At 37.7% G+C, this 22,102-nt stretch overlaps 1 long non-coding RNA gene across 1 annotated transcript in view; it reads left to right on the top strand.

The window, feature by feature from the left end:
* The first annotated feature begins 1,018 nt into the window (after nucleotides 1-1,018).
* Nucleotides 1,019-22,102, top strand: part of LOC118688680 (uncharacterized) — a 59,863-nt gene continuing 38,779 nt past the window's right edge. Inside the window, exons 1-2 of the long non-coding RNA XR_004980500.2 lie at nucleotides 1,019-1,285; nucleotides 8,018-8,142. This is a non-coding gene — a long non-coding RNA (uncharacterized LOC118688680). The remainder of the gene's footprint in view (nucleotides 1,286-8,017; nucleotides 8,143-22,102) is intronic.

Consider the following 22,102-nt stretch of genomic DNA (forward strand, 5'->3'; position numbering starts at 1 on the left):
TATATAGGGCGCCTTCAACATCATTTGCTTAGTGTGTCCCCAGAGAGAGAATTGCATGCTGGGAATTTTGGTGGTCAAAGCACTCATGAACTTAAAATTCCTTGTAAACTTTTTCTCAGTGAGCTAAATTAAGTTTTAACCCATACTTTTAAAAATTATTATTTTTAATAGAATAGTTGTGTGGGCTCTAGATAGCAACTATCTTTAGCAAAGGCTTTTTTTGTCTAATATTCATTGCATGTTTTTAAATTAGTTTTTTTCCCCACATATTACTATCTATAAAGGATAGTAAAATTGTGGGTTATCAGCATTCACTTTTTTAGGAAATAGCTTTTTATTTGGTCAGATAGTAGACTGATGTTTGAACATGAGCAATAAGGAAAAATGAAACATACTCAACAATGGATGATTAACAATGAGCATATAAAGAGGTTATTATGTAAGAGATGCAGCTGCAGGGAATTCAAGATGAGCTATAAATGATGGAGTTTCTGAGTCAATGTGTATAATTAGGGAGAGTCTTAAATTTAGTATTACTCCAGACCATTTTCATATCCACAGTCCAGCAGTGATCTTTAATATCTGTGACAGAATTTCATATAAACAGCTTTAAAGAAATACCATGCATAGCTTGGACACCCCTGGGTATTCAGAGCTCACAGACTGGCTAATCTGCAGTAACATCTATTATTCAGACTTGTTAATCAGGTGTTACAGTTGAAACAAACATCCCATCACATCATGACAGAAAAAAGAAACAGTGTTCAAGTATGGCAGTGGTATTTTCATTTAAATTTTCATTTCCCATTTGCTAAATGCCCCATAATTGCTAAGCTTTAGGATAGCATGCCATGTTGCTTTAAATCTAGGCATTGAACATCTGGGAGGCATCTTCACAGCATGTTTTTGAAAGAGGCAACAGAGCAAGCAGAATTGCTGCCAACAGGAGAAAGGCAGAGCTAAAGGAGCACAAACAGAAGCACACAGCTGAGATCTTTATAGTGGAAAGGATTCCTGAAGGATCTCTTCTGTTAGGATGGCTGATGTAGTAAAGTGTATTTAGCAGGTGATTTGTACCTTCTGCCCTATAATGGCCAACATTAATATTTACCCATAAATGGTACTGCCTGTGCCTTGGACACGTAAAGATGGGAAGTCCTCTCTGCTGTACTTTGAAAATACAGAAACTGTTCTGCTCTCATGAAGGTTCATGGCAGTAACATGCAACTCCCAAGTATGGTTTGTTTGGACCCATTCACTTCAACCTCACAACTTAAGGAGCACGGTGAGTCCATTTCTTTTTGTACTAGACACTGTCAGAGAATAACAGAATTGTTAACAGTTTCTTCTCACAAATGCAGTTTAGGATGGAGGAAAGATAACACAATAGACATAGTGGAGATTTTATTTTACATGTATAATATCCTGTTGAAATATTAATTATGAGTATGGTGCAGATGCTTATTTGATTAACTTGATCATGTTCATTTGACACATTACATGTTGTACTCTGCAAGCTGTTGTACTCTTTCACTCTTGTTTAATTTATGGACATGCTCTCTTCTGCATACCAGCATCTGTATGCCTGATTTCTCAGGCTTTAGGTCACAAGCTTATTTCCCTCCTAATCAGCTCAGTGTTGTGTTTTCCTACAAGAGCTGTTTCCAAAGACATGCTAGTAATGATGTATTTACTTCTCATCTTTCCACATCACTTCCATGCTTCAAGAATTGATTGAACTACCGCAGGCTGGTAAAATAGAGCAGACAGAATGAAAGTGAAAATATTTTGAGATTTGTTCTGACACACAGGATAAATACTCAAGAAATTTTTTAGGATAAGAAGTATTGTCTATAAAATATTATGAACTAAATTTAAACTAAATGTGGAGATGAAGTGAAAGAACATGTTGTAAATAAAACATACCTTTCCAAACATCATTCTCTGGCCACTGACTGTGGGAAGGTGCTGTGCCTTTCCATGTGCTGTGTGGTCAGTTTTCCACAGAGGTTATCAAGCTCTGATGCTGCTGGTTAATAGGTTGGAAACCATACAACAAAAATAGACTTTGCTAAAGTGAGGTATTTACTGACTTATGTGTCAGAAAGGGAAGAAGTAATTTTCTTGGATGACCTAGAAAACTCAGTCCTTCACCCTCAATATGAAACTGTACAAAGCACAATGCATGTGGTGATTTAAAAGGTGCTAGCTTTACTGATCCCTGAAGATTTAAAAATGCTAGTTATTTCTACAACACCCAGTTTTTGGATAACTTATAAGTGATTATATCTTTAAAGAATGCTTTCATGACTCTGTGTGTACACTTTTCTTAAGAAATCCCAAGTATCATATACTTCAGTTCCTCATCCTCTTGGTGTGCTTATTTAATAACACAGAGTCATATAAGAGATAGCATCTGCACATGAAGGCAGAGCTTCTTTGCTTTTCTCTGCCTTCTGGAGACTTGAGCCAAAGAATTGTCAGTCTGCTATAATCCTGAACTTAGCAGAAGGTAATTTATAAATCAGGCCCTAAAGAAATATAAAAAATATCAAATCTCCACTCTCTTTGGAAAGAAATTACCATTTTTCGAAAATGCAGTTAGTTGTAAAATCTAGTTTCTTCTTGCAACCACCACAGCTTTTTTTTTTTTAATTAAAATCACTTGTTGTTCTTTCATGTTTCATGTAGAAAAAACATAGATACTTCTATTCTACAAATAGATTTATATTACAGTACTAGCCTATGGAAAGAAAAACCCAACCTGATGGTTTTCTTTTTTTCAGTTTTCCTGAAGTGAATGAGATTCTTCTGTGTTTACTCTATTTAATAATAGCAAAATTAAAATGATATTGCTCTTTAACATCAATGGTCTTTACTGAAAGACCTAAAGGCAAACTCTGTCATATCTGTCATACGGGTTCAAGTCCTGGGAGTCTCAAAAACTGTCAAAAGTTTTTTATTTCTAAAAAGTCTTTTGTGTAATACACTCTTTTCATTTTCTAGACTTTTACAATACATTATAGAAGACCTTTGTGTGTCTGTGTATACACACACACACATGCATAACGTACTGTAATAGTTTGGGAAACTTTTTGTGAACAAAGGAGGGTTTGGGAAGCTTCATTTTTACCATTAGAACAGCTGCTTTTGCTAGTGTAAAACATCGTAAATTCCAGTAAGAAGTCTGACATACACTTTCTAGATAGGCAAAAATGTAATAGATCTTCCAAACTGTCAAAAGCCAGGCCAGTTTAGAGGTGAGTTAAATAGGAATAACTAAAGTGAGATGAGGATTGTTTCTTTAGATGCTTTGTAAGTTACCTGTAAAGAGCTGATACATTTACTTAGAAACTAAAGCACAGGAAAAAGCTTTCCTCTTAATGGGGAAAAAATTAAAAATATCCTGAATTTTTACCAAAAGCTGTTCTTCGCAATCTGCAATTAAAGATTCTTTACTTTGGTCTTTCCTTGTGCAATATTTTGACATTAGAGAATGTTGATGAAAACAAATGGGGGAATGCATGTGTCACAAAAAGAATGAGTTAAGGAAAAGATGAAGCCAAAATCCATCTTTATGCTTCTATCTAATCTATCTGTGCTGTATGGCTGACCATACAGCACTCCCTTTAACAGCAAGCATTTCAACAAGGGGAATTTTGGGGCCATCCTGTGCACTCACTCCCTTTCATTCATCCCTAGCAAAAATAGAAATGATGCGAGTGCTAACAGGGTACAAAACCAACCTACAGTTTTCATGGGGTTTCCATTCTTTTCCACATTATGTGGCTATGCTAAATTAATATAAATGTTTCTGAGAGTGCTAAGGGAAGAAAAGATGTTGCTTGTTTGGACAATTTTAATGAAGGTCTAACCTTTTACATTAAACATCAGTTGCCTTCATTTATTTCCTGGCAGCAGTTAATATGTTTTCAGCAAAGGACACAATTTCATGATCATATACCAGATTATTTAAATGAATGGTTTTAATGAGTTCTTTGAATAGATTTCTCTAAGAAGTAAGCATGAAATTACTTCCTCAGTTGGGATTTTTTCACATATTTTAAGAAAAACATACATAATCGCTTTGCAGAAAACACAAGTCTTAGTTGCTTTAGCATTTCCATGCTTTTGTGTGCTAATAAACTAGTTAGTGAGTGAGACACCAGTATAGTCAATTGATGTTTTAATATATTGTTACTTCCTAAGAAACATCATTTTCTATAGAGAAGGGGAAATTACTTTTCATTTTAACAGAATGGAATTATTTAACAGTTTGTCTAAATAATGAAAAGATGCGGACAGGCCTGATACAATAGGCCCAAATTAAAAGACTCCAAAACTAGACTTAATTATTAACTTAGTAATACTCCTAAGAAAGAAATACATCCAAGTTCCACTGGAATAACCTCAGGTGATTTCAAAGTAATTTGAATTCACCAAGTGATTTAGCTTCAAAATTACTGAACTTGGTGTTTACTATTTCCTGGGTTTGTGTTATTTATTGCAATATGAAGTATTGCAAATAAATAGGATTGGGAAAAGTTTAAATACATTTGCAACTGTCTATAATGATGTCTTTCACTTCAGAAGCAGCAGAGTGTTCTTTATATGATTGATCTTGTTCTTTAAAAGTGGGTTTATGGTTTAGTGTGATTTAATTGACAGGATTTTCTCTGTTTATTTTGTACATGTACAAATAATAGCACTGCAGCAAAAATGCAACCCGAAAGAGAGATTTTAGAATATTTAATCAGCAGTTTTTTTGCCTCAGAATAAATTCTGGTTTTCCTATGGAATAATGTAATAAAATGGGCCCTGTGTTGAAAGTCTCGGTTAGTGAAGAGATAATCCAAGCAGGGTTCCAACATTTGGCACTTTTTCTGAGTATAAAGTTAGTAAAGATATTCATTTGTGCATGAGATAACTGATGTAGTTCACTGGCATTTTGTTTAGACATTTTGTCTAAATTTTTCAGATTTCACTGTGGTTTCTATGGCTTTGACTTAGGCTAGAACAAAATTAGAAACAGCAATATGTAAAACTTTTTATGGCTTCGGGGTGAAACCACTACAATAATCCAAGGAAAATGCATAATTTCATTCTTCATCCTTCCCCCCTCCTTCCCATGGAAATGTACTATGGCTGAAAGAGATTGAATCTTAAGCAGTCAGAGCACTGAAACCTTTCCATGGCCTTTTATTATGTTGTGATATAAGTATCTTCTTGTGTCAGGCACTACTTGAAGATAGAAGTATAGTCAGGATGTGCCTTCTGAAGGCATCCTAATACAAATTCTGTTGTTTTTCATGGGAATTTTCTTAGCTGGTGGTATAATATTTAACTACTAAAATACTTAGTGATCATTAATATTAATAAACACCACTGTTAACTCTAGCCTCTTAAGTCTTCAGCACTAGCTTGATACACATCAAATGCTTAATAGGTACCTTTAAATATCTTCAGTATTATTTAAAGAAAAGTCTTCAATTCTCTCAAGAGAATAATGCTGTTTAATTCTGAAATATTATTCTTTTTCACTCAATAAGGAACACTTTGTTCCAATAAGATTAAAAATAGAACCAATTTACTCCTGCAAGATTGATCATGTTTGCAATACTGAATGATTTGCTGCATAGGAAGAAAAGGGTTTTTTGCTACCTTAAAAAAAAATTTCTAAGATCAACCAAAAAGGTCTCCATCTTAAAAGCATTTGAACATGCCACTTAGAAGCAGTCTATGGCTGCTTTATATGGTCTTTAAAGTGCTCAATAACCCCATAAAGTTTTAACCTTTATTTTATTGGTTCCTGTTACTTTGTGTGTTATATGTTTAAAGCCAATGAAAAGATTTTTTCATGAATCACATGAATTTTTATTTTACTGTTCACATAAAAAAGCTTTATAATGCCTTTTAGTACCTCAATTTTGTGTATGAGTTATATAATTGTCAGCAGGTATTATTCTGAACTGCAGTTTCTGGACCAGAAAGCCATGTTTAAATCTCCCTGGGCATTAAAATGAAATGGGTAAATGACTTGACTGCATGGACTGGCAGGGTCATCCTGCAGCAGAACACATTATGAAATCAAGTATTAATATGTCTTTAATTGTGAGGTGGGGTATAGAAGTTATTTAATTTTTGGTTTTAAACTGATAAGTGAACAAAAAGTGAGGCATTCAAATGTGGAAGGTATAAAATACTCTATCAGCAACCAAACCTTGCAAGGGCATTTCAGGTTTTATGCAGAAGAGATAAAACTTGGTGAAAGACTTTCTAGCTACAATAATGAATGAAGTCACCCTATCTTAAAAATTACTAACCTTTTCAGTATCCTTTACTTCTATGAAGCATTTTTAAAGTTCCAAAAAAGTCTAGCTTCTCCCCGGATAGCTCACAGAAATCAGAGATGTTTCTCAGACAGAAATGTGATGCCAAAAAAAGGTTGCAATTTGGCCAGGCCTGTCATGTTAATGCCGATGAAAGCCAATGTGTAAAATCACAGCAAGTTTCTCATTGAAAGGAAATCAGTACTGCTCTACAAATAAGAAGCAAATGCTTTAGAAAGTTTTGGAGTGTTTGTAAATGGTTTCATTTGGGAATTCTTCTCAGTATTAATATGAAATCCTGAGATTCACTCAGTTGGTCAGAGTATGCTGCTAATAATGCTAAGGTTGTGTTGGCTGATCCCTGCTCAGGCCTTTAACTTAAGAGTTGGTGATCCATGTAGGTCCCTTCCAACTCAGATTATTCTGTGAAATATCTTGGTATTTCCTCTTCTAAAATGCACAAGCAAAATACAACCGCACACTAATTTACCTGATAGCTTGGCGATTAGCACCAGTCAGAAACCATTACAGTGAAACAGACCAATAAAATTACCCAGTAAGGAAAGCTATAGATAATAATAGAGGATGACAACTACTATTTACAAACTGATGCAAACATTTCCCAGGACATCCATGGGAGCTGTGGCCAGTGCTTCCCATTCCCAGCAGCGCACAGCAGAGGGGCAGTGTGAGGCTGGGGAAGCTGCTCTGGGTCCCCCTCCATTCTTTCCCTGGAGGTGCCACCCCACCCAGGCACTCACCTTCCTGCCACCCAGCGCCTCAAAGTGGCTCCGCAGCTCCTCCACTGTGACAGGGACGTGCTCCAGCTGAGATCCACCTAAAGGCTCCTCCTTGAACACATCTGCCCTCCTGCTGTCTGATGGCATCTTCTCCAGGGCCATCCTGTCTGGCACCAGGGATGGTGGGAGTGGTGAGTGCTGGAACATCAGGCCTGGTCTTGTCACGTTGGCAGACTCCCATCTCTGCTTGAGGAGCTCCACGGAGCCCTTCTGCAGGGGCAAGTCTGCCAGCTCCAGCATGCCCTGCCAATGCAACATGTACCTGGGGTCAGGGGCCAGTGCATGGTGCCAGCAGAGGCCACCACAGACTGGTTCAGGAGCCCTTGTGGGTCGCAGGACAGGTTGGGACACAGGCTGGTGGCTGGGACAGAAGCCACTGCCCAATGGGAGATGTGAGATCCAGTAAGATTAGATCCAGTAGGAGTCAGTGAAAGGGTTCATTCAAGAGGAATATGTGAATTATAAAGTGAATTAAAGGTGCTGTTCAGACATTTTATTCTTAAGCTTGACAGCAGAATTGCTGTCTATCATGAATGGAAAAGGAGCAAGGATGTAATTAGTGAGAATTCCAAACAAAGTGGGGTTAATGAATGAGTGCCTGGTAATCAATGTGTGCTGCATGAAAGCTGTTGTGACAGATGACTGCTGATTTCTTTAAGACCTGATACAGCTGTCTGTGTTGTGGCTTGAGTCATAGCATTTTAAATCAGCTGGGAGAGAATGGCTACTGCATTAGCCAAGAGACTGCTTGGGTAGCCTGGAAACACAACCCAGGGTAGTTCTCCTAATTGCGCTGTAACTCTTGTCAGGTAAATTGCTAAGTGTTGATATCCAGCCTTTCTGATCAGTTGACTGTGCTCACAAAGACTTAGTCTGTCTTTCTTACAGTACACTTGGGAAGGAAAATTGCCATTCTGTTATTTTGCACCAGTTGATGAATTCTGCTCCCATTTCCCTGAAATCAGCTCCCAACAGGTTTGATTTTGTTTCTGCCCTGTAGCAAATACTCAAATGTAAGTTTTCATGTCTCATTCTAAAAGAGATTTAAGTAAAAAGAATGTGAATTTAAAATAGAAAGGAGAAAGAAATGTTAAAAAGAACTGCAGCCCAACCAGTAACTAAAATCTCAATTCATGAGTCCTTTTCTTTTGGAAAGGTATTCTTGTGTGTGTGTAGCTGTCTTTTAAAATGCTTGTGTTAGATAGAGTTTAATTTAATCTGCATTATTGGGAGTTGGGCTTTGGGGGTTTTAAGTAATTTTTTAACCAGAATTAATGTGGTCTGTAATATTTTACTTAGGAGTTAAAAATACATGAGGAGTGCTGGGTATTTGATGTATTCCAAGAATTATTTTAAAAGGAAACTTCAAGGTCCACCTTTCTTGAACAATATGGAAAGGAGTTTCTTCACTCACAGTTTTCATCTTCTGTATAATCAGAAGTTGGCCCAAGACTTGTTTCTCCTTTAGTTTTTTGTCAGAACTACATTGGGATTATGGTTAACATCCTGCTAGGTTTCTTAAAGTGATACAAGCTGTCTCCCAAACCCTTCCTTCAAGCAAAAGAGTGACATCCTTCCTTCCCTTCCCATGAGTGCTTCTTCCATGGAAGATCCAGAGTGGGTCTGGCTTCTGGCCCAAAATGAAGAACAGCTGTTAAATTCTCCAGTTGCAGGAATGTTCATCCTAACTCACAGCTGTAGGTTCAAATACTCCTGATTTATGCTGCATCTAAGGATTGATTTTAGGCTGTGGAGAAGCGTTTTCCTAACTTGCTTGAGAGTGCTTATGCAATACCCACATTCTCCTATATTTTGCTTCATTGCTGGTGGGTCCTTTCATTGGTTTCAGTAATTTTCAGGGTATGTGTTATGCCATCTTTCAAAAATAGTCTGGAGTGCACCTGCCTGTCCCTCACAGCTCTCAAATACTGTTAACAATTGTGGTAGCTTCTTTTACTACTACTTTTACTACCCAAAAGAGATTTCATTGTAATATCTGCATTTATGTCTGGAATAATTTTGAATGTAGGCCCAAACTTTACTTTCAGCCACTTTCTAAAAATGTATTTTAATGAAAGTGTACCTCTGAAACTTTGGGAAGGAGGGGACAACCAAAACAAAAAACCCAAACCAGGTTTGGGTGTGTTCTAGAGGTCATTTGATGTTTTCACAATTTTTATTACTGGTGTCTCTGATTTTCTAATTTCTTTCCTTACTTGTTCATAGTAGTTTCAACCACTGTAGAATACCAACAGTAATTTATGTCGAGTAAAATGTTTGAGGAATATTTGATATCTAGGATTGTAATTTATTTTCATTGTTATTTGAGCTTTTTAACGTCTTTCTGAAATGTGGTGCCTTTCTGAAAATGTAGGAAGAAAATATAGGAAATGAGAAGAGCACAGATTTTTACTTTGACATAAGTCATTATTATAATTTCATACTGGTTCTGCTGGTTGAAGTTTTTAACTTTTACTGCCCATCCTGTAAAATTCTCTTATTTAAGTGACACAGATACTGCTGCTTTTATCAAGTATCAGAGCTTTTTTCTTTTGTCTGCTATTTTTGACTCTCAGCTATCTATATTTGTCCTCTGGCCTATTTATTTCTCCCCCAAACATATCATGAGTTACTATCTCATATCTCCAATTCACTGAAAAGAAGGCAAATTTGGATCTGTGGGTCTGTGACTTTCCTCTTCCCAGGTGGTGCATAATAGGAGCCCACTCATGAATGGGACTGGTGGCAAGGCAGAAGTTACAGTCTGTTACAGTCATGTTTTCAGTCCTATCACACCTGCTTATAGCAGGTAACTAAGAGCCCATAAAAATGAGCAACATAGTTATTGCTAATGTGATAGGATAGAGGTTTCAGTCAGATTAAAAGTTTGCAGGGAGCATTGTCCTCTCATTTTCCTTGGTTTGGAGATTCAAGTGCGCTGCCATGGCAGAAAGTGGAAAAGTGAATATTACAGAATGAAAATATTAGTTAGTGAGCAGTCATTCTGGCAGAAATGGATGATGGAATTTTTGTGAAAAAAGTATCTAAAATGCTATATAAGCTTCACAAGTAGTTCTTTGTGAAGGCTACCTATAAACCTTTGCATTTGTTTTATGAGACCAGTGATGATATAGCATTCAAACACTGCAGTCAAATTGTAGGTTTTCTTTTTTTGTGTTTCTTCTCTGGGATCTTTTATATCTCTCTCCTATTAATTTAATAAGAGGCCCACAGTAGTTCTTCTTTAATGCTATAAATCTGAAAAATTGAACAAAGAGCAATGGAAAGGATTTTGTGGACATGAACTGCAGGGATCTGGTAAATGTCAGGATTTTTTTTTAAATCAAAAGTTGTTGATAAATCTGTCTTCACAGTATGGTATTGAAACGGTGTTGTTTTTCTTGCACTGTCAATGAGACATGCCCTCCTCTACTGTTCACAGACTCTTATTCGATCAGTAGATAATCATATGCATTCAAGGAAAGCTGTTGAGGAAACCTACATAGGTTCTGCTCTGTGTTCCTTTGGCAAAATGGCTACCTGCATTCGCATCATATTCTTGCTATCTTAAATATTTCTTACATGTAAACTCTTTCATTTGTTCACTAGGGAAGGAGAAACTGATACAGTTTACTTGTAGAACTATTTGTGAATAGTGTTGCTTGTATCCCCATGGGATGATACCATCATGCATATTGTGCTGGTAGGCCCTCTGCTAACTTGAGAAAACAGTCTTCAAATAAGTGGCAATTGCCACTGCATATTGAGCTGGATTTCCTTCTCAATTGAAAAAAAAACAAACCAAAACAATGAAAAACCCTTACAAAACAAACCACAACACAAAAAAGACCTTCACACCAAAAACCCCAAAAATCTTTTGAGGACAGGATGTGACAAGTCCTTTTCATGATCTGCTGTGCTACTTCATCTAGCTCTTGCATCTGAGACCTCCCTTTTGGTTGCATCCTGATTCTAATTCTAATTCTAATCAATCTGCACTCTCAGGAATCCCTGGCATGAGGCTGCATAGGATGTCTTGGTATAAATTATGAAAAAACAGCACATTGCAAATGAGGACTGTATATCATTCAACCCACTGTTTTTCCCAAAGCACTGAAGAACAAGATCCAGAGGAAGCTACAGATCAACAAGCAGCTGACCCCTTACTTTGTGGCAATTCTGGGAAGGGGCACAGAGGGGTGAAAGAGGGGATCAGTATCTGCCCAAGATCTCCACTAAATCTAGTCAAGAACAGAATAAAATTGTTCAGTTGGAAGGGATTAACAGCAGACCTGTATTCCAACTGCAATGTTCACTGACCACATTACTAAATAATCCGTCTTCTGCTTAGGACTCTTTATATGCACACACAATAGCTGGGCACATTTCTGATGCTGTTGCTTGAAAAGCTGGCAGTTTCTTCTGCAGGTAAGCAGAGCCTCCAGTATCTGTAACATTTCTTCATTTACATTTCAGACACTTCTTAACAAAACCAACTCAGGCAAGTTTATGAAGCGCTAAAACAGTTCTTCATTACTACAAATTCCTAGTCATATTTTGAGAAAATACATTATTTGGGGCTATCATTTAACATGCCAACCTTTTATCCTGATAGAAATATGCGTAGGTAAATAATAAAACTTTAAATGTTGTTTCAACTTTGAATTATGACAGACATTGTTCTAGCTAGTGGAACAAGGTTCCAGTATTTTAAGGCAAATCACACTGAAACAGTAATTTCTCATACCTCACCAGCAAAATGAACGCATTTTATCACCTAATAAGAGAGGACTAGAAAGTGCATAATTCATATTCATGGGATTGAGGAAAGACATGCTTATTATTTTTCCTTTTATCACATCATTCTCATCTATTACATGAGCAGTATCAGGCCCCCCACTAGACAGCCTATTTGCAAAAACTAAACAAAAAACAAACAAAAAAAGCACAAATTGCCTATTTGCAGTGAGGTTCTTACCACTGTGTTCTTTTCAGTCAAGTTTTCCAGTTGGGGCTCTGCTGCACTCATTTTGAGCGTATTTAAAGAAAGAAAATTTTGAACATTCTCTAATTCATTGGTCTCATTTGACTAACGAGCATGAGGCTTGATAGACACACGTCTGGTAGTAGTTACGAGACACCAAATCTCTTGCATGCTTGCGTTGCCAATGTATTATTTAGTGAGGCATGGAGGTAAGGTATGCTTTCTGCTGTGCCTCTGGCTGGGCTGTGTGTGCTCACCTTACACTGCTTAGCACTGCCAAAGGCTGCAGCCAACAGCTTTTGTTTCAGTGCTCTTTGGCAGGGAACAAAGCACCTTCCAGTAAAAAAATTGTTGGTTCTTAAGTACCTAGGAAGGGTTTGGAGGAAAAGTACAATTGGCAAGTAGTAAGTCAAATGGATAAAAAAGTACTGTCAATTTGTATAAAGAGACACACATTCCAATGCAGCTAGCTTTCCTAATAACAAACAGAATTGCTTTAAAAAGTTTCATTGTGAACCAAAAATACAGAGTGTAAGTCATACAGGAAAAACGTTTGAAGGATTTTTGAAGATCTTCTACTCCCTTTTACTCTGTTTTCATCTGCTATGTTCCAAGGCTGTTATTCTGTTTTTTCCCTCCCTCTCCTGTCCCAGTCCACATTTGTCACAATTGTGTGTTAGCAGGTGAAGACTGTGGTCAACAGATGCTGCCTTTTGACATTGGCCCACCTCAGCACTGTGGAAAAGCACAGCTGAATTCTGGGTTTTCTGGGCTGCTGACCTGGTGGGCAGGCATGAGCTCCTCAGCACAGCCAGCCTAGCCTTCAGAACTCCTTTTCCAAGGACTGCAGCCAGGAGGGATAGAACATCTTCTGTAAGCTCTCCCCAAATGACTTGGTGTCATTAGGGACATATCTTTGGGGGGATTGTGCTGTAGATAATAATAATACCCTCACACAGGCAGCACCTGTTGTTCATTGTTACTCTCAGTTACTTGGCTAACTTGAGATTTCCTTGCATAGCCAGCTGGGGAGGAATAAGTGTTCAGTCAGCTCTGGTGTGACATGCTTAGTTTTCTTTGATTTATGCTAGTTTTTCTTTCTTTAGTGAAGTTGAAACTTTCGACTTTCAGACTAAAGCTCCTTCTCCAATAGAAGTTTAAAGGACTCTTCAGCAAAGTAAGGGGTACACTAACGTACCCTCTTGCTCCACTTTTGTGCCACATTTTTTGCAATTCATAAAAATGATTAGAAATCTTTAAAAACAGAAGACCATAGATTGTATAAAATAACAAATTTATTTAAAATATTTAAAAACTCTTTCAGCTTTCCCCCATGCCTTTGAAATAGTGATAAAACTTACTATGCTACAAGTTGATTATATGTTACTCATGCTTCTGTCTAGTGTTTAATGAGATGTGGGTAAAAATCTATGTGCAGAATCCCCTCTATTCTGCCCTTGCCGGTTATATTTACATCTCTGTAGTTAGTACACGGAATTGCCAAATCACTGTGCAGGTTTTTTCCCTCTCTCAAGTTTGATCATAGCTAAATGACTACAAGGCAACAGGGAGTTGTTTCATGGTGTGTCTTAAACAGAAAGTTCAGAAAGCTCATGGCAAATATTGCTGAGCGTGAAATCCCTGCTCTGAGGATCATCCATCTCATTGCTACACCTCCATAATTTCCGCGCACTCCCCCGGGTCTGTCCTTGTGAGCTGATAGAATGCTCCTATATACTTTTAAAGCTCCTGTAACTGAGCAGCCTGACTGGAGCTACTGAGGAACTTAAGCAATTTATTGCATTTAGCTTTTTCTTAAGAAAATCTATTTAATATCTTAAATTTTTTTAACAATAGGATTATGATTTAAAATAAGAATTTTCTTGATTGGTATCAGCTTTCTGTAATTCCTCATAAGTCTTCAAGCACAGTCCTTGTGAGGCTATTTTATGTACATTTCAGTCCTCTGAAAGTGGCTTTCTTTGTTAACCTGTCTAGCAAAAGTGAAAGTGGAGAGAAATCCTACATAGACCTCTTCGCTTTTATAGAGAACAAGGAACAGAAATCTATAATGATATAACCAGGATTACAGCAACTTGTTCCTCATGGTTATGATAAAAGGTGACCCAGAGATGCATATTACCTGTCTACTTTAGGGTACCATCTGTTCTCCATTTGTATTTGGCTGGCAGTTTCATAAATGTCTTTGGGAATATAATGCAGGATGAGGGTGCACAAAAAAAAAAGTTTTAATGTTGAGTTTTAATAAAAAATCCCTGAAACTTGAGTTTAAATAAGAAGTTCTGAGTTACATGAAAACCTCATCACGGTAGGCAGTGTTTTGGGAGCCCTGAATTGCAGCCACATATAACTGTTACAGCTTCAGCTTGGCAGGAATATATGAATCAGCACACAAAGCAGTATCATTTTGTGAATTTGTGAGCAGAGCAAGCCTTGGCAACATGTGTTGCATATCTGGGTGAAATTCCCAGGTTTATGGTATGATTCACTCCATTGGGACAACTCTTTTATTGGTCAGTTATTTTCATATTGAAAAATTGCAACTGGCTAGCTTGTTGGGAAGAATGTGTTATGACCTTGTTATTAATAATTCCATTAGTATAATTCATTGAAAATAACCTTTATGTGATTGCAAGAGACAGTGGCATCCATTAAAAGCACAGCTCGTGACAGTGGATGGCCACCCCTCAAACTCTAGAGACCAGAACTCACTCTGCTTACTCACTCACCCTCCATTATAGAGAAGAATATTTAGGATGCCTTAATTTTGCATTTAACATCTCTCAGGAATGGCTGGTGAAATGATGTATGACATTGTTTTCAGCATGAGGGATTTTATCCATGATACCGCTGCATCTAAGTTAGAAGGGAGTTCCATACTGAGGATCTTAAAACAAGTATACTGTAGTTATCTCAACCATCTTTCTGAGACTGTCATGAGAGGGATTTCTGGTTAAGTTTTCCACATGAAAGACAGTATTACTAATATTTATTGTTTACATTATTACTGTTCTTTTTATTGCCATGTGCCTTCAAAAGGGAAAACAAAGGTTTCACTGGAGCAGTTATTACTCTTTTGAATATATTAATATTTATTGTGATTGCATCAGATAATTATTATGATGAGCATGTGAGTATCTCCTAGAAATAAATGCGTTTTATATTTAATCTTCCTGTAGTTCAGCAGATGGGAGCTTCAGTGTGTTACAGTCTGGGGTACTGGGGTCAGTCAACACAAGTGTAGCCTTGGTTGTCAGTTTTGACAATATTAAACAATTTGAAAATGAGTGGGTGATTTAAAATTTGATACTGTGTATGAAACAGATTAAAAAGGTCCCACTTTTTTGAGGGAAGCAGAAATCAATGTGGACAAGCCTTGAGCTGACCTAAGCAATTCACCAAAGCTCAGAACAAAGACTACGACAGGCTAGTCCAAGTGCATTGGGTAACATCTGTACAATAAAAGAGTGATCTGAATGAAGTATTAGTATCAAGACAGACCTTAAAGACAAAGTCAAGAAAGAAAACAAAGTTAAAAAAGGTCATAAAAGCATCTAGTTTAATTTGCTTCATTACTGAAACTCTTTCAATGGAAGGGACAGGGTTTGTGCACCTTCTAGATGGTCATGGTGGGGAGTGTATTTGCTCACTGGGTCTTTCCATTAAACTTCAGTGAAGATATTTTTGGATTGAAATGCCACTGAATTCACGTTCCTACCTCTGAGGTAATTTGCCTCCTTTCACCTTCTTCCTCATTGAATAATTTCAACATAAGTCACAGTATATTTGTATGCTGATGATGCTCTAACAGAGGACCTGTTTTCCAGTATATGCAGTGATGTACGACTGTTTTTTCTGAATGAGATTAATTTACAACTTCAGAAGCTGCTTATACACCCGCCAATTAAGTCTGATATGTCCTTATTGTCAAGAAAGGCAGTCATAATTTTTGTAATCTAATTCATAATTTTAATTTGTATTTCTAATTTATAATTTTTTTGTAATTTAATTTATAGGGACAATGACTTCTTTCTTAAGAAGGCAAATTATTTTGTGATTACTAATCAACGTTGTGGCTAATTGATTTTGGTTATCTCACCAATGAAATATTAATTCTGTGTAACCACAAGATAATTAAGGTGCTAGGAAGGGTGAAGGAGCTCTATGAGCTCTTAAAGAAAAGCCTCCTTAGAAAGCAAAGGACAGTGCTAACTGGAGGTGGTAGTCCTGGAGCATTACATGTGTTTAGGGCCTGCTGTAGAAGACATGAAACTACTCTCTGGTCTCTGCTTACACAGAATGAATATTTCTTTGAGAACTGGAGGTAGAGGGAATACTGAGCCAATCTTTTAGCAGCATTTAGTTATACTCTTTGAAGCAGGTCATGAAATAATTTCCACAGTCTCATTAATTTTTTGTAAGACCTCCCACCTCACAGAGTCAGTGTGGTGACTGTATAGGCTTGAGTTAAAATTGATTGGATGAGTGAACTTATTTGAAGAGCCTCACAATTTTGCTACTTTGTCATTTTTATTGCCAATCCATGGTATTTTTGCTTTCAACTCCCCCGTGTGTTGTAGGAAAAGGATTTTTACAAGAATGTGATGAGTTTTCCACAGTGTGTTAATAACCCTGGTGCAGCCAGTGGTCCTGATGGGATTCAGAATTCTTTTAAAATGTGAGGGCTGTTATTTAGAATACATGGGGACATCATTTCAGACATGAGCATTACTTTTGGTATTAAAAGGAAACCTTAAAAATAATCCAAGAAGAGTTTGATATTAGGATTAGATTTTTAGCATGCATCAATCTTCCTTCTTGCTCTTCCTTGCCTTCCCAAACCATGGAGATTGGCAGCAATGCTGTTCTGAGGCAGCTGTGCTTGGAGTGTGTCTCCTAATCCTTGTCAGCTGTGGCAGGCAGTCCCCACCACAGCGCCTATTTTATTTATTTATTGCTGCACTCCCTCTTTCTTTAATTAGAAAAACTAAATGTTTGGATTCACAAAAACCTATTACAGATTTCCTTGTTTTCTCTATTGAGGTTTAAGTTGAGCATGGTTATTCAACAAGGAGAGTTATAGGGAGAATACTAAATAAGGAAAAAGTAATAATTCTGTCAGTATGGCTTTCCTTTCAGCTCAAGTTGTTCACAGGCTGGGGTAAGCAGCTACCTGAGGATTGTGGCAGGGAGAATACACCAGAGCGTTTATCTTAGGAATTTAAAAATAATAGTCTGGCTTGCATAATGCATTAAAGATTTTAAAAGTGAAAGAGACCTAAGGCATTAATTTTTAATATTTTCAAGTGAATTTGGTAATTTTTATCATGTATTTCTAGTCCTGTGTTTGTGTGACAACCATTTGTCCTATTAGGGACTGTTGTGCTTTGACCCCAGCCAGCAGCCAAGCCCCAGACAGTCACTTGCTCACTGCCCACCTGCAGGATCAGGAAGAGAACTGAAGGGTAAAAGATACAGAACTCAGGGATTGAGGTACAGGCAGCTTAATGTGTACCAGAAAAGCTGTGCACACAAACAAAGCCAAACAAGGCATCCATCCAGCAGCTCCCATGGGCAGGCTGGTGCTCAGCCACATCCAGGGCTGCACCACACGTAAGGAGACTTGGGAACAACCACTGTCACTGCAAACACCTCCCCTTCCCCCTTCTGCCCCAGGTTTGTATGCTGAGCATGACACCCTATGGTGTGGGATATCCCTGTGCTCAGCTGGGTCCTGGCTGTGTCCCCTCCCAGCCTCCCATGAGCCCTCAACTTCTTCTCCAGCACGGCCCTATGAAAAGCAGAGAAGGCCTTGTCTCTGTGTAAGCCCTGCTCAGCAATAACAAAACATCTCTATATGATCAACCCTGTGTTCAGCACAAACCCAAATACAGCTCCCTACCAGCTGTTGTGACAAAAATTAACACTGCCCCATCTGAATCCAGCACAAGGGCATGGGCATAGTCTCTAGCAACAATCAAGGATGTGCAGCTTTTTCAAGTGAAAAAACCCCTACCGGCTTACCCAGAGGTTACTGGATGTGGAAAGCCCTTCCCCTACTCACACATATGAGGCTGTCTTTGTGTGGCAGTGCTGCATTTTGTGCAGATTGCAGCCTGTGGGGCACGACTGGCCACCCCCACCCACGAAGGCAGCAGCACATCAGGAGGAGAGCCCCCATCCCAGCAAACAGGGAGGCTGACACTTCTGACTACATCATTCCCTCATGGAAAACTGGAAACTTTTTCTGTAAGGATTGTTTGTTTTTAGTGTACCTTATCCAGTCAGACTGGGATGGAGACTGATTTGGTGTTTGGCCAAGGGCTTTGATATAAATGACACATCCTGCGCTGTAAGAAGGCCCCTCATCTGCTCCCATCTGTGCAGGTCCCAGCACCTCATGCAAAAGCCATTCTCTCACCAGTGACTCCTGAAATAGCCACATCTGCAGAGCTATTGGGAAGTTGGGACTGTTGTCAGCCCAGAAGTTCTGTGCTTTTAAATGCAGAGTGTTTAAGTGGTTTAAAATTAGTTCAGTAGAACTGTAATCAGAAGCATTTATATCTATGTGAATAAGTACTTTGCAAGGCTTGACAGCAGTTGGGCCACTCAGAGTGTGTGCCCAGATCCTCCAGGAGCAGAGTGTTCTTTTGTAAGCTCCCTGCCCTGGAGACTGTGTCCTTAATGTTTGTAAAGAGCCCTGGTGTAAAACTGCCGTGAGCCTCCTTGGAGCTTCTCTGATTTGCTGTTGCTTTTGTAAAAAAAATGAAGCCATAAAATGAGATTGATAGCGTGTAACCTGGGGACCAGTCTTTTACAGGCATTGTGATTTAACTTAGTATTCATAAAGTAAACATGTCATTAGCATGAGACTGCTAAAAAATTCTGATTGGCTTCATATGAGAAAGAGCCACAAACAGAAAAAAAAACCTACCTAGGACGTCTGTTTTCATTTTATCAATAGATAGGTAATGTTTTTCTTCCTTTTTGCTGCATTAGGAAATTGATATGTAAAAGAAAAAACTGAAATCTGGTTATGTGTGCAGTCTTTTGGAAAAAAAACCACCTCAATTTAAACTCCTATATTTAGATAATTTAGAGGGAGAGAGAGACAGCATAGCATAAATTCAAAATTTGACTTTAATATGCCTAAGGGGAAAAGACACTGATGAAGAGTGCAGCTTTTAGTCAAGAAGTAGATGTCATAGGATTCAGTGTGCCAAAGCAACGTTTTTCAGTAATGCTGCTGTTACTGAAATTAGTAACTCCTGTGCAGCGATAGAAATACAGTGGTATGGTCTATAGAGTTTTGCATGTCAGGTGTCATTCTCCGTGGTGTGTTACTATATAAAATATATTATTATATGAAATGACATTGGTGTGTTATTTTGCTGGACTTGTTGATGTTCCTAGCTGCAGGTTTATGTTAAACACGTGAGCTGTAATGGATGCTTTTTAAAGTAAAACTTGATAAATTGTTTTTTGTAAATAAGACAAATTCTCTGATATAGCTTCTGGAGTTGTTGAAAGTGAGAGACACCCTTCAGGCAACAATATTGTAGTACAGATTTTTGAGTGTCTTTGAGAGGTACCATAGGCAAATTGCTTGCAATGTCAGCAATATGTATGTATTCTGTGTGAGACTCCAGGATGTCAGGACTTTGAGCTTCTTGAATGCTTGAAATTTAACTCTATTAGTAAAATGTTGATCCAGTTATGTGTGCAATAAAAGTGTTGCTGGAATCTACTTAGCTGCAACTCTGTGCTGCTTTCCTCTTGCTAAACCTTCAGTGATGAGGCACAGCCTTCTTGCTAAAAAACATTCATGTTTCAGCCTGATTAACATTTTTAAAATATTTATGAAAGAGACCCAGAAATTTTGCTGACACTGTTTTTAGAAGAACTAAATGCTCTGGAGCACATATTGAATTGTATGTGGCTGCTGTAGTAGAAAAAAAATACCCTGGAGATGTCTTTTGTTCTGGGCTCCATGACAAATTTTACGTCCATCTGCACTTTAGTTTCACAAGAACATAAGTATCAAACTATTTTAACTTGCACCCAGCTGGAAAGTATATACTTTATGAAAGGAATGACATTTTTTAACAGTACTGTATTCATAGGTTATGGATCTCATGTGGATAATAAACTTGAACCCTACTCTGTATCTAGTATTACATTATGGAAAAACTTGTCGTTCAGGAAAGTTTTTAGATTGTGTCCTTGCTTTATGAAGAACTCAAAAAAAGGACAAAGTTCACCTTGTATATGCTTGTAGTTAATACTTAAAAGTCATCTGAATTTAGAAATTATGTTGATGTTTTCCTATGGAAATATGAATTATCTGTTTATACACATAGAACTGGTTGCATCTTCAGATGGGAGAGAAGAAAGCATTCTCTGTGCTGGTCAGAATGAATTCTCCCCACTTCAACAAGAGACTAATTAGCTCTGGGGTTGCCAACAAAAATACAAAAACTTATTGTTTGCTCCAAAATAATACAAAGTAAAAAGTATAATACAAATGCAAAGTATTGCAAAGTAACTCTGTGATTACAAACTTGGACTTGATGATCTTAGTATTGACCTGGCGGTAGAAGCACCAAGGTTGTGGGTATAGTCCCTGTATGGGCCATTCACTTAAGAGTTGGACTTGATGATCCTTGTGAATCCCTTCCAGTTCAGACCAGTCATTGCTTCTGCGACCTTGAGGGTCTTTACCAACCTTAATGATTCTATGAGAAAGTGATGCCAAATTATCTTGTCTGGCAAAATGAAATATCAGTAAGTACGGAGAATACACTTTAACAAAGAGAAAAAAAGAAAGTAGAAGGCTAAAACATAACAATGAAAAAGGCAAGAGAATTTTAAATATGGAGAACAGGAACCAAGAAGTCAATTAATGAGTTAAGAGACTGGCAGCTGTCATTGCTATGAAATGCCATGATTTCTCTCATAGACTAGCTTTCTTGTGAACAGAAAAAAATGGTAGAGCTAAAGTATATGCCTGTTTAGGAAACTGAATACATTTTCAGTACAGTGATAAAATATCCATTTGTTGTTTTGTCTCCCCACTTCCCCAAGGCAAAACAAACAATAAATTACAGAAGTGCCTCTAGCAGAATTCTCCTGTCAGCATTCTAGGAGTCATGCCTTCTGCAGACAGGTTGTGCTCCTCTTGCACTTCAGACTTTTACCCATGATACTCATTGCCTAGGGAAAACACTGTGTGTCAGTCGATTTGGTGTTTGTGTAGTCATTTCACCTTTCAGATGTTCCTATCTGCTTCCATGCTCAGCTTAAAGTCCTCCTCTCCAGCTCTAGTTGCATTTTACTTTTGCTGATGACAAGCTGAGTAGTTCTTCTCCAGCCTTTGAGTCTATAGGAAAGACTCTACTGAGTTTACTCTGAATGTATTTTAACTGCCTTTAAAAAGCAGAAAACATGTGTTTTGTCCCTTCAAATGTAGTTGACAATATTTCCTTCATTCTGGTCTAAAGAAGATAAAAATTAATGGAGTCTGAAGTCTCTATCAATGCACTGGTAAGGACTCGGATTTCCTTTTAAAGCCAGAAAGTTCAAAGTGCGTGATTCTTAAGATAGTAATATTATTACATATGTAAAGGTAGAGTTGATCACACAGCAAAAAGTAATGTTGTGTCAAGGTCCATTGGAGTGCATATGTGAGAAATAAATGTTTCTGATTTATCTCTTATAACTCTGCAGTCTTAATGTATCATTAATACACATTTCCACATGTAAGATCTCTAAGTTTTAATAAAGAGTGGGAAAGGGCTTGAAGATGACATTAAGTTTCATAAAGGGCTTAGGGCAGCCATAAATGTGTGTATGGAATTAAGTATAGAAGGAACTAATTTTATCTTTCCTTATTAAGTATTTCTAATGGATTTTTCAGTCTAGTATGAATCAGTGTGATTAGATAGCATTAATAATGTCTTATTGGGTCT

This window comes from Molothrus ater, chromosome 7 (assembly GCF_012460135.2).
Source record: "Molothrus ater isolate BHLD 08-10-18 breed brown headed cowbird chromosome 7, BPBGC_Mater_1.1, whole genome shotgun sequence".
NCBI classification, from domain to species: Eukaryota; Metazoa; Chordata; class Aves; order Passeriformes; family Icteridae; genus Molothrus; species Molothrus ater.